Source organism: Coregonus clupeaformis, unplaced genomic scaffold (genome assembly GCF_020615455.1).
Source record: "Coregonus clupeaformis isolate EN_2021a unplaced genomic scaffold, ASM2061545v1 scaf0538, whole genome shotgun sequence".
NCBI classification, from domain to species: domain Eukaryota; kingdom Metazoa; phylum Chordata; class Actinopteri; order Salmoniformes; family Salmonidae; genus Coregonus; species Coregonus clupeaformis.
Genome location: NW_025533993.1, coordinates 61,993 through 77,163, shown reverse-complemented (window position 1 = coordinate 77,163; position 15,171 = coordinate 61,993).

Genomic DNA, 15,171 nt, shown 5'->3' with positions numbered 1-15,171 from the left:
CAACATGTTTGGTATATTCACACGTGTTTCTTTGTACGCTCACCTCAGCTCTGTTTAACAGCCTGCTGTTTGAAGGAAGTCCCTAATCATTCACACTGTGTACAGTAATGCCCTCAGAGGGCTCTCATATGAGTGTCTTCATGGAACAGTCCCTGTCCAGTGATGATAATGAGCCCTGTGGGGGAGGGGGGAGGTAATGGGCATAGTAATGCCTGTCAGCCCCTCAAACTCACAAGCACACACACATTTTTGCACACACACACACAAAGTAGGCCTACACCATACCACTGAGACAATGGTGGCATTTACTGAGAAACTCTGGAGGCCTTTAGATTTGGGGCGAGGACCAACCAAAGCAGTAACAAAACAGTCCAAAGTAAAACCAGTGGAAGACATCAGAAAGCCTGACTGAAAATGTGTCTTGAGTTTATAACAATATTATATTCCTCCTCCCTCACTTCCATCACCGTTAGCCACCAATCCTCCGTTCCTCTCCTGTCTTCTCTATTTCTTCTCTCTCTCCATCTCTTCTCTTCTTCCTCCTCCTCTGTCCCAGGCTGTAGATACCAAAGCCCAGGGTTGTGTTTCTGATGGTCTGCTGTAGCTCATCTCATCTGACCCTTCCTCTACCAAGGCTTTCATAACAGACCCCTGTCCTGAACAGAGGTCTTGAACTACCAAGGCTTTCATAACAGACCCCTGTCCTGAACAGAGGTCTTGAACTACCAAGGCTTTCATAACAGACCCCTGTCCTGAACAGAGGTCTTGAACTACCAAGGCTTTCATAACAGACCCCTGTCCTGAACAGAGTTCTGGAATCTGCACGCACACATTACACAATACATGTGTACTCTATCTGCAATTACACATTTTATCTTCCCATTATATATCAAGTAATTTGGTCAAGACGTTGTATGTGTCACATGATGTATTAGATAAGGTAAAGCTCCTCAGTGAAGAGACAGATGGAAGAGAACCTCAGCCTTGGCTCTAGCTTGGCCAAATACTGGTGAACCACATACAGTGGAGTATATAGGTTACAGGACATACAGTGGAGTATATAGGTTACAGGACATACAGTGGAGTATATAGGTTACAGGACATACAGTGGAGTATATAGGTTACAGGACATACAGTGGAGTATATAGGTTACAGGACATACAGTGGAGTATATAGGTTACAGGACATACAGTGGAGTATATAGGTTACAGGACATACAGTGGAGTATATAGGTTACAGGACATACAGTGGAGTATATAGGTTACAGGACATACAGTGGAGTATATAGGTTACAGGACATACAGTGGAGTATATAGGTTACAGGACATACAGTGGAGTATATAGGTTACAGGACATACAGTGGAGTATATAGGTTACATGACATACAGTGGAGTATATAGGTTACAGGACATGCTCCTGTAAGTCGCTCTGGATAAGAGCGTCTGCTAAATGACTAAAATGTAAATGTAATACAGTGTTACTATGTGGGTCTTCCAGGCCCATAGGCCATCTGCATATGGTTGAATATTCATTTTCAAACATTGTTATCTGTTTCCTCTTATCCTCAAAGAGATGCAGTTTGCTGTAGTTGTTCCATTCAGATGCTTTTGCGCACGTTTGTGTGTGTGTGTGTGTTCCCCTCTAATCAGAGACTGATCTAGACCTGGGACACCAGGTGGGTGTAATTAATGATCAGGTAGAACAGAAAACCAGCAGGCTCCGGACCTCGTAGATTAAGAGTTGAATACCTCTGCTCTGGTATTTGGTGCCATATGTAGATATTCCTCTGCTCTGGTATGTGGTGCCATATGTATATATATGAAGCTTTGCGTGTTTGCCGTTTTTGACGACGAAGTCTGAAGTGGAGGCATCAATCTTTCATATGTCATCTGGGGAGAGATCTCAATACTGAGAGAAGTCCAAATGACCCTGTATCTCTCCCTTATAGGACTTAACTCAGAATGACCCTGTATCTCTCCCTTATAGGACTTAACTCAGAATGACCCTGTATCTCTCCCTTATAGGACTTTACTCAGAATGACCCTGTTCCATTATAGGACTTTACTCCATCTAGTGGAGAAAAGATGGAAGAGCATCTCAGCCTGTCTTACAATTACACCCCTGTCTAAACATCATGAGCTTTACACCCCTGCCTATTATGGAAACCCCTGTCTATACGTCATGAGTTTATATGTGGCCATCAAGGCCGTGTAGATAGGGACTCCTCCGATAATGACTGCACAATTAGGGAGAGGAACTTTAGTGGCAATACATTTCAATTTAGAAGCCGTAAACCCAGTGAGCTGGTAATTGAGTAATTCTAGCTGGCTGTGGAGAAATGAAGTCCTTTTTGACCTTGGTCAGAGGGACTTGGGTTCAGTTTCACAAAGCTTCTACATGACTGATTCATTTATTCACTCACTAACTCCGTTCTTCATTCATTTATTTATTACCTAGGAGGATAACACTGAAACTTTCCTTGCATATGATCTAACTACAGAAGCGCATGATTAGATTCCAAAAGCATGTGATCAGGATACATAAGTTAGTTAGTTTGATTGGAAAACATTGCAAAATAAAGTTTATATAAAATCTATTTCTATATGAGAGAGAAACATTGTTGTCTAGACCTTTTAGGACAAACCACCTCTTCCTCCATCCCTCCATCCCTCCTCTTCCTCCATCCCTCCATCCCTCCTCTTACTCTATCCCTCCATCCCACCTCTTCCTCATCCCTCTATCCATCTTCTTCCTCCATCCCTCCTCTTCCTCCATCCCTCCATCCCTCCTCTTCCTCATCCCTCCATCCCTCCCGAGTGGCACAGCGGTGTAAGGCACTGCATCTCAGTGCTTGAGGTGTCACTACAGACCCCCTGGTTCGATTCCAGGCTGTATCACAACCGGCCGTGATTGGGAGTCCCATAGGGCGGCGCACAATTGGCCCAGCGTCGTCCGGGTTTGGCCGGTGTAGGCCGTCATTGTAAATAATAATTTGTTCTTAACTGACTTGCCTAGTTAAATAAAGGTTAAATAAAAAATAAAATCTTCTTCCCCCATCCCTCTATCCATCTTCTTCCTCGTCCCACCATCCATCTTTTTCCTCCATCCCTCCTCTTCCTCCATCCCTCTATCCCTCTATCCCTCCATCCCTCCTCTTCCTCATCCCTCCATCCATCTTCTTCCTCCATCCCTCTATCCCTCTATCCCTCCATCTCTCCTCTTCCTCATCCCTCCATCCATCTTCTTCCTCCATCCCTCCATCCCTCCTCTTCCTCCATCCCTCCATCCCTCCTCTTCCTCCATCCCTCCATCCCTCCTCTTCCTCTATCCCTCCATCCCTCTTCTTCCTCCATCCCTCCATCCATCTTCTTCCTCCATCCCTCCATCCCTCTATCCCTCCATCCCTCCATCCCTTCATCCCTCCATCCCTCCTCTTCCTCCATCCCTCCTCTTCCTCCATCCCTCCATCCCTCCTCTTCCTCTATCCCTCCATCCCTCCATCCCTATTAATTAATATTGCTGAAGTTCCGTGATATAGTGCGCTTGAAATTTAAAGGTCATTTCTGAATAGGCCGACATATGCAGCTTTTACAGTGAATGCAGTCTCCGCTAACACAGGAACATTGCCTTTAAATGTCAATCAGGTTACAACGCGGAACCTCGACGATACGGATTGAATCCAGCTCAATGTCTAGTTTTCCAACCCTCCCTCCTTCCCTCCATCCTCCCATCCATCAGTCCCTCAGGAAGCAGGGTCCTGTGATCTGATGCCTCACATGATGGAAACACATCTGATCCTATTACAGCCCAGCATCCTCCACAAGAGGGGAGAGAAGAGAGGAGAAGAGGAGAGAAGAGAAGAGGAGAGAGGAGAGGAGAGGAGAGGAGGAGAGAGGAGAGGAGAGGAGAGGAGAGGAGAGGAGAGGAGAGGAGGAGAGGAGAGGAGGAGAGGAGAGGGAGAGGAGAGGAGAGAGAGGAGAGGAGAGGAGAGAGAGGAGGGAGAGAGAGGAGGAGGGAGAGAGGAGAGAGAGAGGAGAGGAGAGAGAGAGGAGAGGAGAGGAGAGGAGAGAGAGAGGAAGAGAAGAGAAGAGAGGAGAGAAGAGAAGAGAAGAGAAGAGAAGAGAAGAGAAGAGAAGAGAAGAGAAGAGAAGAGAGAGAGAGGAGAGGAGAGGAGAGGAGAGGAGAGGAGAGGAGAGGAGAGGAGGGAGAAGAGAGGAGAGAGGGGAGGGGAGGGGAGAAGAGAGGAGAGAGGAGAGGAGAGGAGAGGAGAGGAGAGGGGAGGAGAGAGGAGAGGAGAGGAGAGAGGGGAGGAGAGAGGAGAGGAGAGGAGAGAAGAGAAGAAAAGAGAAGAGAAGAGAAGAGAAGAGAAGAGAAGAGGAGAAAGGAGAGAAAAGAGAGTACCGTATATCAGAATGTAAAAGTGTGTGTGTGCGTGCACGTCTGTGTGTGCGTGCACGTGTGTGTATTTGTGTTTGTGTGTGTGTGTGTGTGTCTGTATGTGTGTGCGTGTGTGTTTGTATGTGTTTGTGTGTGTGTGCGTGTGTGTGCGCGTGCGTGTGTGTGTGTTTGTGTGTGTACATGTATCTGTGCCCTCTCTCTAGGGACCATCCCATTACTCCTTCTTTCTGCAACAGACTCAAGGTGTTTTCCCCCTCCCTCCCTCCCTCCCTCCCTCCCTCCCACACCATCTCTCCTCCATCTCTTCTCCCTGTGTGAGAATGTAACCCTCCCAGGCCCCATCTGAGCTTGGGCCCCCGAGGCCCCTGCAGTCCCAAAGCCCCAATCCCCAGCAGCCCCTCTGGTTCCCCACTCTACCACAGGGAATACCAAGGGCCCCCCAGGCCTTCAGACTACGGAGCAGCAGCTCAGCACAGGGGAGACAGCCCAGAAGGGGAAACATGTCTGGGAATACAACTAATGCTTCAGTGAGCATGGAGACGGCTTTCGATAGTGCCTTCTGTTGGTCTAGCTATGCATGTGTGTGGGCATAATCTGAAGGCTGGCACTTTGCATACACATATACAGATGTAGGATCTTAATTTGAGACAGTTTGCTACAACATGAAAATAATTCTGCAGCAACAGGAAATGTGAATTATTATGTGGATTATAATTAATGGACATTTGTGTACGTGTTGATATATTTTTCATGAGGGAAAATCAAGTCTGACATTTCAAAGAGGAAATTATAAACTTCAGAAGCCTTTTTAAACCTCAAATACACGTCAAGTTTTAAATTTCCTGCATTGCAGGAATGTTCTCCTGTAAGAGGGTAATCAAATTAAGATCCTCCATCTGTACGTTTGCCTCACGTGAGTGGCCTAGTACTGTAACCATAATTTAGGCTTGTCATGTTTGAATGAATAAGCAGCAGAAAATGTCCATCATCCTGAAAATTCCAATAGATTAACTGATTTATATTGATTTATAAACTGGGTGGTTCGAGCCCTGAATGCTGATTGGCTGACAGTCGTGGTTTATCAGACCATATACCACGGGTATGACAAAACACTTATTTTTAATGCTCTAATTACATTGGTAACCAGTTTATAATAGCAATAAGGCACCTCAGGGGTTTGTGATATATGGCTAATATACCAGGGCTAAGAGCTGTGTCCAGGCACTCCGCGTTGCGTCGTGCTTAAGAACAGCCCTTAGCCGTGGTATATTGACCATATACCACACCCCCTGTGTCTTATTGCTTAAATATTGGACAACACAAATCCCACCATCTTGTTCCTAATTAAGGAGAGGAAATAACTCATACACAATACTCTCCACTGTAGTCCTGTTACCTCCCTCCCAATACTCATTACTCTCCACTGTAGTCCTGTTACCTCCCTCCCAATACTCATTACTCTCCACTGTAGTCCTGTTACCTCCCTCCCAATACACAATACTCTCCACTGTAGTCCTGTTACCTCCCTCCCAATACACAATACTCTCCACTGTAGTCCTGTTACCTCCCTCCCAATACACAATACTCTCCACTTTAGTCCTGTTACCTCCCTCCCAATACACATTACTCTCCACTGTAGTCCTGTTACCTCCCTCCCAATACTCATTACTCTCCACTGTAGTCCTGTTACCTCACTCCCAATACTCATTACTCTCCACTGTAGTCCTGTTACCTCCCTCCCAATACTCATTACTCTCCACTGTAGTCCTGTTAACTCTCTCCCAATACACATTACTCTCCACTGTAGTCCTGTTACCTCCCTCCCAATACTAATTACTCTCCACTGTAGTCCTGTTAACTCTCTCCCAATACACATTACTCTCCACTGTAGTCATGTTACCTCCCTCCCAATACACATTACTCTCCACTGTAGTCCTGTTACCTCCCTCCCAATACTCATTACTCTCCACTGTAGTCCTGTTAACTCTCTCCCAATACACACTACTCTCCACTGTAGTCCTGTTACCTCCCTCCCAATACACAATACTCTCCACTATAGTCCTGTTACCTCTCTCCCAATACACATTACTCTCCACTGTAGTCCTGTTACCTCCCTCCCAATAATCATTACTCTCCACTGTAGTCCTGTTACCTCACTCCCAATACCCAATACTCTCCACTGTAGTCCTGTTAACTCTCTCCCAATACACATTACTCTCCACTGTAGTCCTGTTACCTCCCTCCAATACACATTACTTTCCACTGTAGTCATGTTACCTCCCTCCCAATACACAATACTCTCCACTGTAGTCATGTTACCTCCCTCCCAATACACATTACTCTCCACTGTAGTCCTGTTAACTCTCTCCCAATACATAGTAGTCCTGTAACCTCCCTCCCAATACACATTACTCTCCACTGTAGTCCTGTTACCTCCCTCCAATACACATTACTTTCCACTGTAGTCATGTTACCTCCCTCCCAATACACAATACTCTCCACTGTAGTCATGTTACCTCCCTCCCAATACACATTACTCTCCACTGTAGTCCTGTTAACTCTCTCCCAATACATAGTAGTCCTGTAACCTCCCTCCCAATACACATTACTCTCCACTGTAGTCCTGTTACCTCCCTCCCTGGGGCCCTAGCTCCGCCAACTACCCCTGGGGGCCCATGCAGAGACTCTGTGTGTTCTGTGCTCGTAGACCCCTCCTCTGTGACGTTAACTAGGGTCATATTGGAACACAGGGTCACTGCAGGAACCATATGTCCTTGTCATAGATGGATGCACCTGGGAATAGGAGTAATTGACATGATAAAAGCACATGGACTGTTTCAGTCTTGGTCCGATGGATATTCTAAAATTTCTCATGACAGAAAATGCATATTCTAGTCTAGAGATTCATACCTTACAGTTTGGAACACAAGTTCTGATATCTGGTCTGGTATCTCTATGTCACAGTCCTCTCTAGGTCTGGTATCTCTATATCACAGTCCTCTCTAAGTCTGGTATTTCTATATCACAGTCCACTCTAGGTCTGTATCTCTATATCACAGACCACTCTAGGTCTGGTATCTCTATATCACAGTCCTCTCTAGGTCTGGTATCTCTATATCACAGTCCACTCTAGGTCTGTATCTCTATATTACAGTCCACTCTAGGTCTGGTATCTCTATATCTCAGTCCTCTCTAGGTCTGGTATCTCTATATCACAGACCACTCTAGGTCTGGTATCTCTATATCACAGTCCACTCTAGGTCTGTATCTCTATATCACAGTCCACTCTAGGTCTGGTATTTCTATATCACAGTCCACTCTAGGTCTGGTATCTCTATATCACAGTCCACTCTAGGTCTGGTATCTCTATATCACAGTCCTCTCTAGGTCTGGTATCTCTATATCACAGACCACTCTAGGTCTGGTATCTCTATATCACAGTCCACTCTAGGTCTGTATCTCTATATCACAGACCACTCTAGGTCTGGTATCTCTATATCACAGTCCTCTCTAGGTCTGGTATCTCTATGTCACAGTCCTCTCTAGGTCTGGTATCTCTATATCACAGTCCTCTCTAAGTCTGGTATTTCTATATCACAGTCCACTCTAGGTCTGTATCTCTATATCACAGACCACTCTAGGTCTGGTATCTCTATATCACAATCCACTCTAGGTCTGGTATCTCTATATCACAGTCCTCTCTAGGTCTGGTATTTCTATATCACAGTCCACTCTAGGTCTGGTATCTCTATATCACAGTCCTCTCTAGGTCTGGTATTTCTATATCACAGTCCACTCTAGGTTTCGTATCTCTGTATCACAGTCCTCTCTAGATCTGGTATCTCTGTATCACAGTCCACTCTAGGTCTGGTATCTCTATATCACAGTCCTCTCTAGGTCTGGTATCTCTATGTCACAGTCCTCTCTAGGTCTGGTATCTCTATATCACAGTCCTCTCTAAGTCTGGTATTTCTATATCACAGTCCACTCTAGGTCTGTATCTCTATATCACAGACCACTCTAGGTCTGGTATCTCTATATCACAATCCACTCTAGGTCTGGTATCTCTATATCACAGTCCTCTCTAGGTCTGGTATTTCTATATCACAGTCCACTCTAGGTCTGGTATCTCTATATCACAGTCCTCTCTAGGTCTGGTATTTCTATATCACAGTCCACTCTAGGTTTCGTATCTCTGTATCACAGTCCTCTCTAGGTCTGGTATCTCTGTATCACAGTCCACTCTAGGTCTGGTATCTCTATATCACAGTCCACTCTAGGTCTGTATCTCTATATCACAGTCCACTCTAGGTCTGGTATTTCTATATCACAGTCCACTCTAGGTCTGGTATCTCTATATCACAGTCCACTCTAGGTCTGGTATCTCTATATCACAGTCCTCTCTAGGTCTGGTATCTCTATATCACAGACCACTCTAGGTCTGGTATCTCTATATCACAGTCCACTCTAGGTCTGTATCTCTATATCACAGACCACTCTAGGTCTGGTATCTCTATATCACAGTCCTCTCTAGGTCTGGTATCTCTATGTCACAGTCCTCTCTAGGTCTGGTATCTCTATATCACAGTCCTCTCTAAGTCTGGTATTTCTATATCACAGTCCACTCTAGGTCTGTATCTCTATATCACAGACCACTCTAGGTCTGGTATCTCTATATCACAATCCACTCTAGGTCTGGTATCTCTATATCACAGTCCTCTCTAGGTCTGGTATTTCTATATCACAGTCCACTCTAGGTCTGGTATCTCTATATCACAGTCCTCTCTAGGTCTGGTATTTCTATATCACAGTCCACTCTAGGTTTCGTATCTCTGTATCACAGTCCTCTCTAGGTCTGGTATCTCTGTATCACAGTCCACTCTAGGTCTGGTATCTCTATATCACAGTCATCTCTAGGTCTGGTATCTCTATATCACAGTCCTCTCTAGGTCTGGTATCTCTATATCACAGTCCTCTCTAAGTCTGGTATTTCTATATCACAGTCCACTCTAGGTCTGTATCTCTATATCACAGACCACTCTAGGTCTGGTATCTCTATATCACAATCCACTCTAGGTCTGGTATCTCTATATCACAGTCCTCTCTAGGTCTGGTATTTCTATATCACAGTCCACTCTAGGTCTGGTATCTCTATATCACAGTCCTCTCTAGGTCTGGTATTTCTATATCACAGTCCACTCTAGGTTTCGTATCTCTGTATCACAATCCTCTCTAGGTCTGGTATTTCTATATCACAGTCCACTCTAGGTTTCGTATCTCTGTATCACAGTCCTCTCTAGGTCTGGTATCTCTGTATCACAGTCCACTCTAGGTCTGGTATCTCTATATCACAGTCCTCTCTAGGTCTGGTATCTCTATATCACAGTCCTCTCTAGGTCTGGTATCTCTATATCACAGTCCTCTCTAAGTCTGGTATTTCTATATCACAGTCCACTCTAGGTCTGTATCTCTATATCACAGACCACTCTAGGTCTGGTATCTCTATATCACAATCCACTCTAGGTCTGGTATCTCTGTATCACAGTCCTCTCTAGGTCTGGTATCTCTGTATCACAGCCATATTCAGATCTCACGCAGCACTCTAAAGTCACAGTGACTTTATTTTATTCCCACTGACACTTTTTGATTTAAGTTTCTAAAATACTTAGATCCAGCGGTGTAAATTGGTTTCCCTAGCTCTCCTTAGGTTAGTAAGCACTGGGGCTGAGTACAGTATGCAATATATTTTCTTATAGGCAGAGCACATTGGAGTAGGATTCTGTTGCACTGACAGGCCCATACTCTACACAGACCGGTGCGCCATTAACCAATCAGAGCGGCAGTATCCCTATATGCAAATAGACCATTGCCATTTATGGATCTGTGCCATTCACTTTGAACTGGACTGTGTTTACAGCATGAGTGGTCGCGAGTAGATGCGCTTGATTTGAGATCAAAGCAAGAGCTGCATGTAGCCAGGTGTGTACATTTGTTCATATCTTTTGCTAGCAAGTGAGTTGTTAGCCCAGTTATAGCTAATTTCTAGTCAGCAATGGGGGAGTGGTTGCTACAAGAGCACAAAACGTGTGCATTTCAGGTAAAGAGCTTTTTTTCTGTAAGGGGCAGTGTTGTATTTTGGGGCAGTGTTGTATTTTGAGACAGGCTTAAATAAGCTAAGTAGCCAATAGGCAGAGGGTAGCATAATTTGTCTGATTCTCTGTAATAATGATATGGGAATAATAAATACTTTTATTTTGTAAAGTGGTTTCTTTCATCAAACATCACAACATTTTCAGTCACCTCCTTGTCTGAAGGACAAGTGGATAAAGAGGTTAATGTCAATCCCTACATGTTATTTTTCAAAAGTCTCATGGAATGTACATTGAACACTACACATTGGCTGCTACTGTAGGCTGAATGATAGAACAGCTATTTCCATGTTAATATGTTATGGGATGCATTTTCTCCATAGTTTTTGATGGTAGGCCACTCTGATAGGCCTACATTATGATCAAATAGCCACAGTAGCCTACTTGACCACTGTTATAACTGTAACTCAAAGTGGGTACAGCCTCAGTGTTCACAGTAAACGTGTGCCATAAGTTGCACAGAATCTATACAAATCTGCTCAGTGGCAAAAAATTTTAGAGGGATCATTGGTGGCAACATAACCTGAAAACACATTTATTAGCAGTACATGAGCATTTCATAACTGCTTCTGACAACAACAGCAAGTTTAACTCTAGTATAAGTGACATTACTTTGACATAACGGAAATATAAACCTTTATTATTGACATAAGCATTTAGGAAATGCTTATGCTGCCTATGAATGTTTTATATGAATGTGTTATGATGTTGTTATGTGGTTACCGTCCAAATAAAGAGTTATCACATTTTCTAACAAGGAAGTTGTGGTGTTTTCCTCAACATTAGTATTTAGTTGGTTATGAAGTCCTGTCAGCTGACCAAATCTCACTTGGCACACATAGTGACTTATGCCAATTAGGAATCAGGGAACACTGGGGTTAACGCGTCTACTTTCACAATAAGTCCTACGGGATCTTTAATGACCACAGACAGATCTAAAAGATGACACCTTCACAGGGCAATGTCCCTGTCACTGCCCTGGGGCATGGTTGTCACTGTCTGGCCAATCTGCAATGCCGGAAGTTCTACAATTCCTCTTATTAAAATCAGATTTTAAAACTAACCTTAACAACACCCTAACCTTAACCGCACTGCTAACTTTATGCCTAGCCCTAACATTGATTTAAGACCAAAAAGCTAATTTTGGTTTTCATACATTTTTATGATATAGCCAATTTTGACTTTGCAGCTTGGCCATAAAGTGGGAACCTTGGGACATTGGGGTGTCCCTAGACCAGAGGGAGGAGTGACCCCTACTGACCCTCCAGCACCACTTCCAGCAGCATTTGGTCTCCCACACATGGACCAACCACATACCCTGCTTAGCTTTGAAGGCACGCCAGCAGTAGGATGCTTGGTAGTATGCATATAAATAAATAAAGCTGTAATTTGGGTGAACTATCCATTGTTGTTTAGAGAGGCAGTGGAGTAAATAAACCATAAATAATAGGGGGGCATGAATGAGCAATGGCAGTTGAGGGATGGAGGGTGATATGATAAGAGATTGAAGGACTGTGAGGAAAACAAAATGGAGGTGTGCATTCTGAGCTAGAAGGATTATTGAGTTTAGGATTAGGACTGTGATGGCTACTGTGGACACACAGTAACATAGCCTAAAACAGTGGAATTTAAATCTTACCCTACAAGGTCCGGACTACTGCTGGTTTCCTGTTCTACCTGATAATTAATTGCACCCACCTGGTGTCTGTCATTGTAAATAAGAATTTGTTCTTAATTGACTCGCCTGGATAAATAAAGGTTCAATAAATAAATAAATAAATAATTTGAATAAATTAGTCCCTGATTAGACGGGAACAATGAAACAAGCAGTGGAATTGGCTTCAAGGTCCAGATTTGAATTTGAGGGGCCTAAATCAAGGCTATATAAATATTAACCAAGGCCTACTTACTACAGGTAGCTAATATGGAAAGCGGGAATCTCACTCTGATATCCATAAACTATTGAGAGATGCTACAAGGGAGCCTGTCCCCTGTAAGGATCTAATCGTTCCGCAGTTTGCATTGGACTAATACGTATGCCATCAGTCTCTTTGCATAGCATGTACGACCTCTCTCAACAGTGTCTCGTCTTCAGCTCTTTACTGTTTGAGACCAGCAGACTGCAAAGACAGAGACAGAGATAGGGACAGAGACAGAGACAGAGACAGAGACAGAGACAGAGACAGAGACAGAGACAGAGACAGAGACAGAGACAGAGACAGAGATAGGGACAGAGACAGAGATAGGGACAGAGACAGAGACAGAGACAGAGACAGAGACAGAGACAGAGACAGAGATAGGGACAGAGACAGAGACAGAGATAGGGACAGAGACAGAGATAGGGACAGAGACAGGGACAGAGACAGAGACAGAGACAGAGACAGAGACAGAGATAGGGACAGAGACAGAGACAGAGACAGAGACAGAGACAGAGACAGAGACAGAGACAGAGACAGAGACAGAGACAGAGACAGAGACAGAGACAGAGACAGAGACAGAGACAGAGGAGCATTGGGACTCTCCTCACCGTTATTATCTACAAGGGTAAGCAACACAGGTCTCCTTACTCTTTGTCAATTTCTTCAGTTTGACTGAAATGTCCAAAATGGTGTGCTAGACTCTGTAGCTGTGGATGTCATACTGTTCCATATTTCTGACTCTCAGAATCCGAGCAGAGCAGAGCAGATGGCAGGAACTAAAGCATTGGTTATCAGGGTAGGTTCCACACCATCTGGATCTCTACAATCGGTCATCTCCTATATCCATCCTTTCTTTATCTCAGAGAGGACCAACATTGGACAATGTGTTTGGTTTCTTGTCCTGTTCTCTACAGCTTCAAGTTATAATCTCACAATTCTAAACTTCTATCAGTTTACAGAAACATATAGAACATGTTATTAGTTCATTCACTTTCTATGTTTTATTTGATATATTTTCAACACACACACACACACGCACACACAAATAATTATATTTTACTCTCAAGCGTCTTTTGTTCTGTGTCTGTTTAGAATAATACAGAGTGCTAAAGTTTGAGTGTTTCTCCGTTGCCCTGCAATCGTCCCACTCCATTGTCCCACTCTTAACACTGTGATCTTCTGAGAGGATGTCATATTTAGACTTAGACCCTGTCCTCTGTCTCTCAAGGGCTGTGGATTAGACCCCCTGTCCTCTGTCTCTCAGGGGCTGTGGATTAGACCCTGTCCTCTGTCTCTCAGGGGCTGTGGATTAGACCCTGTCCTCTGTCTCTCAGGGGCTGTGGATTAGACCCCCTGTCCTCTGTCTCTCAGGGGCTGTGGATTAGACCCTGTCCTCTGTCTCTCAGGGGCTGTGGATTAGACCCTGTCCTCTGTCTCTCAGGGGCTATGGATTAGACCCCCTGTCCTCTGTCTCTCAGGGGCTGTGGATTAGACCCTGTCCTCTGTCTCTCAGGGGCTGTGGATTAGACCCTGTCCTCTGTCTCTCAGGGGCTATGGATTAGACCCCCTGTCCTCTGTCTCTCAGGGGCTGTGGATTAGACCCTGTCCTCTGTCTCTCAGGGGCTGTGGATTAGACCCTGTCCTCTGTCTCTCAGGGGCTGTGGATTAGACCCTGTCCTCTGTCTCTCAGGGGCTGTGGATTAGACCCTGTCCTCTGTCTCTCAGGGGCTATGGATTAGACCCCCTGTCCTCTGTCTCTCAGGGGCTGTGGATTAGACCCCCTGTCCTCTGTCTCTCAGGGGCTGTGGATTAGACCCCCTGTCCTCTGTCTCTCAGGGGCTGTGGATTAGACCCTGTCCTCTGTCTCTCAGGGGCTGTGGATTAGACCCCCTGTCCTCTGTCTCTCAGGGGCTGTGGATTAGACCCTGTCCTCTGTCTCTCAGGGGCTGTGGATTAGACCCTGTCCTCTGTCTCTCAGGGGCTATGGATTAGACCCCCTGTCCTCTGTCTCTCAGGGGCTGTGGATTAGACCCTGTCCTCTGTCTCTCAGGGGCTGTGGATTAGACCCTGTCCTCTGTCTCTCAGGGGCTATGGATTAGACCCCCTGTCCTCTGTCTCTCAGGGGCTGTGGATTAGACCCTGTCCTCTGTCTCTCAGGGGCTGTGGATTAGACCCTGTCCTCTGTCTCTCAGGGGCTGTGGATTAGACCCTGTCCTCTGTCTCTCAGGGGCTGTGGATTAGACCCTGTCCTCTGTCTCTCAGGGGCTATGGATTAGACCCCCTGTCCTCTGTCTCTCAGGGGCTGTGGATTAGACCCCCTGTCCTCTGTCTCTCAGGGGCTGTGGATTAGACCCCCTGTCCTCTGTCTCTCAGGGGCTGTGGATTAGACCCCCTGTCCTCTGTCTCTCAGGGGCTGTGGAGCTTGGAGGAGAGAGGAGGTGACAGACAGCTGGACAGAGAGCAGGAAGAGGATCCTGGAAGAAGGGATGATGGACCCAAGAAGAAGAGAAGGTTTAGAGATAAAACCGTCAAGGATCAGGTGAAAAAGAAGGCTCACAAGGTCAAGGATAAGGTCAAGGATAAGGTCAAAGAGAAGGTCAAAGAGAAGGTTAAAAATGCTAAATGGGAGGCATTTAAATTAGCTGTGAAAGAGTTGTGGGAAAAATTCTAATTCAAATTTTAAAAATCCTAAACCTGAACCTGAA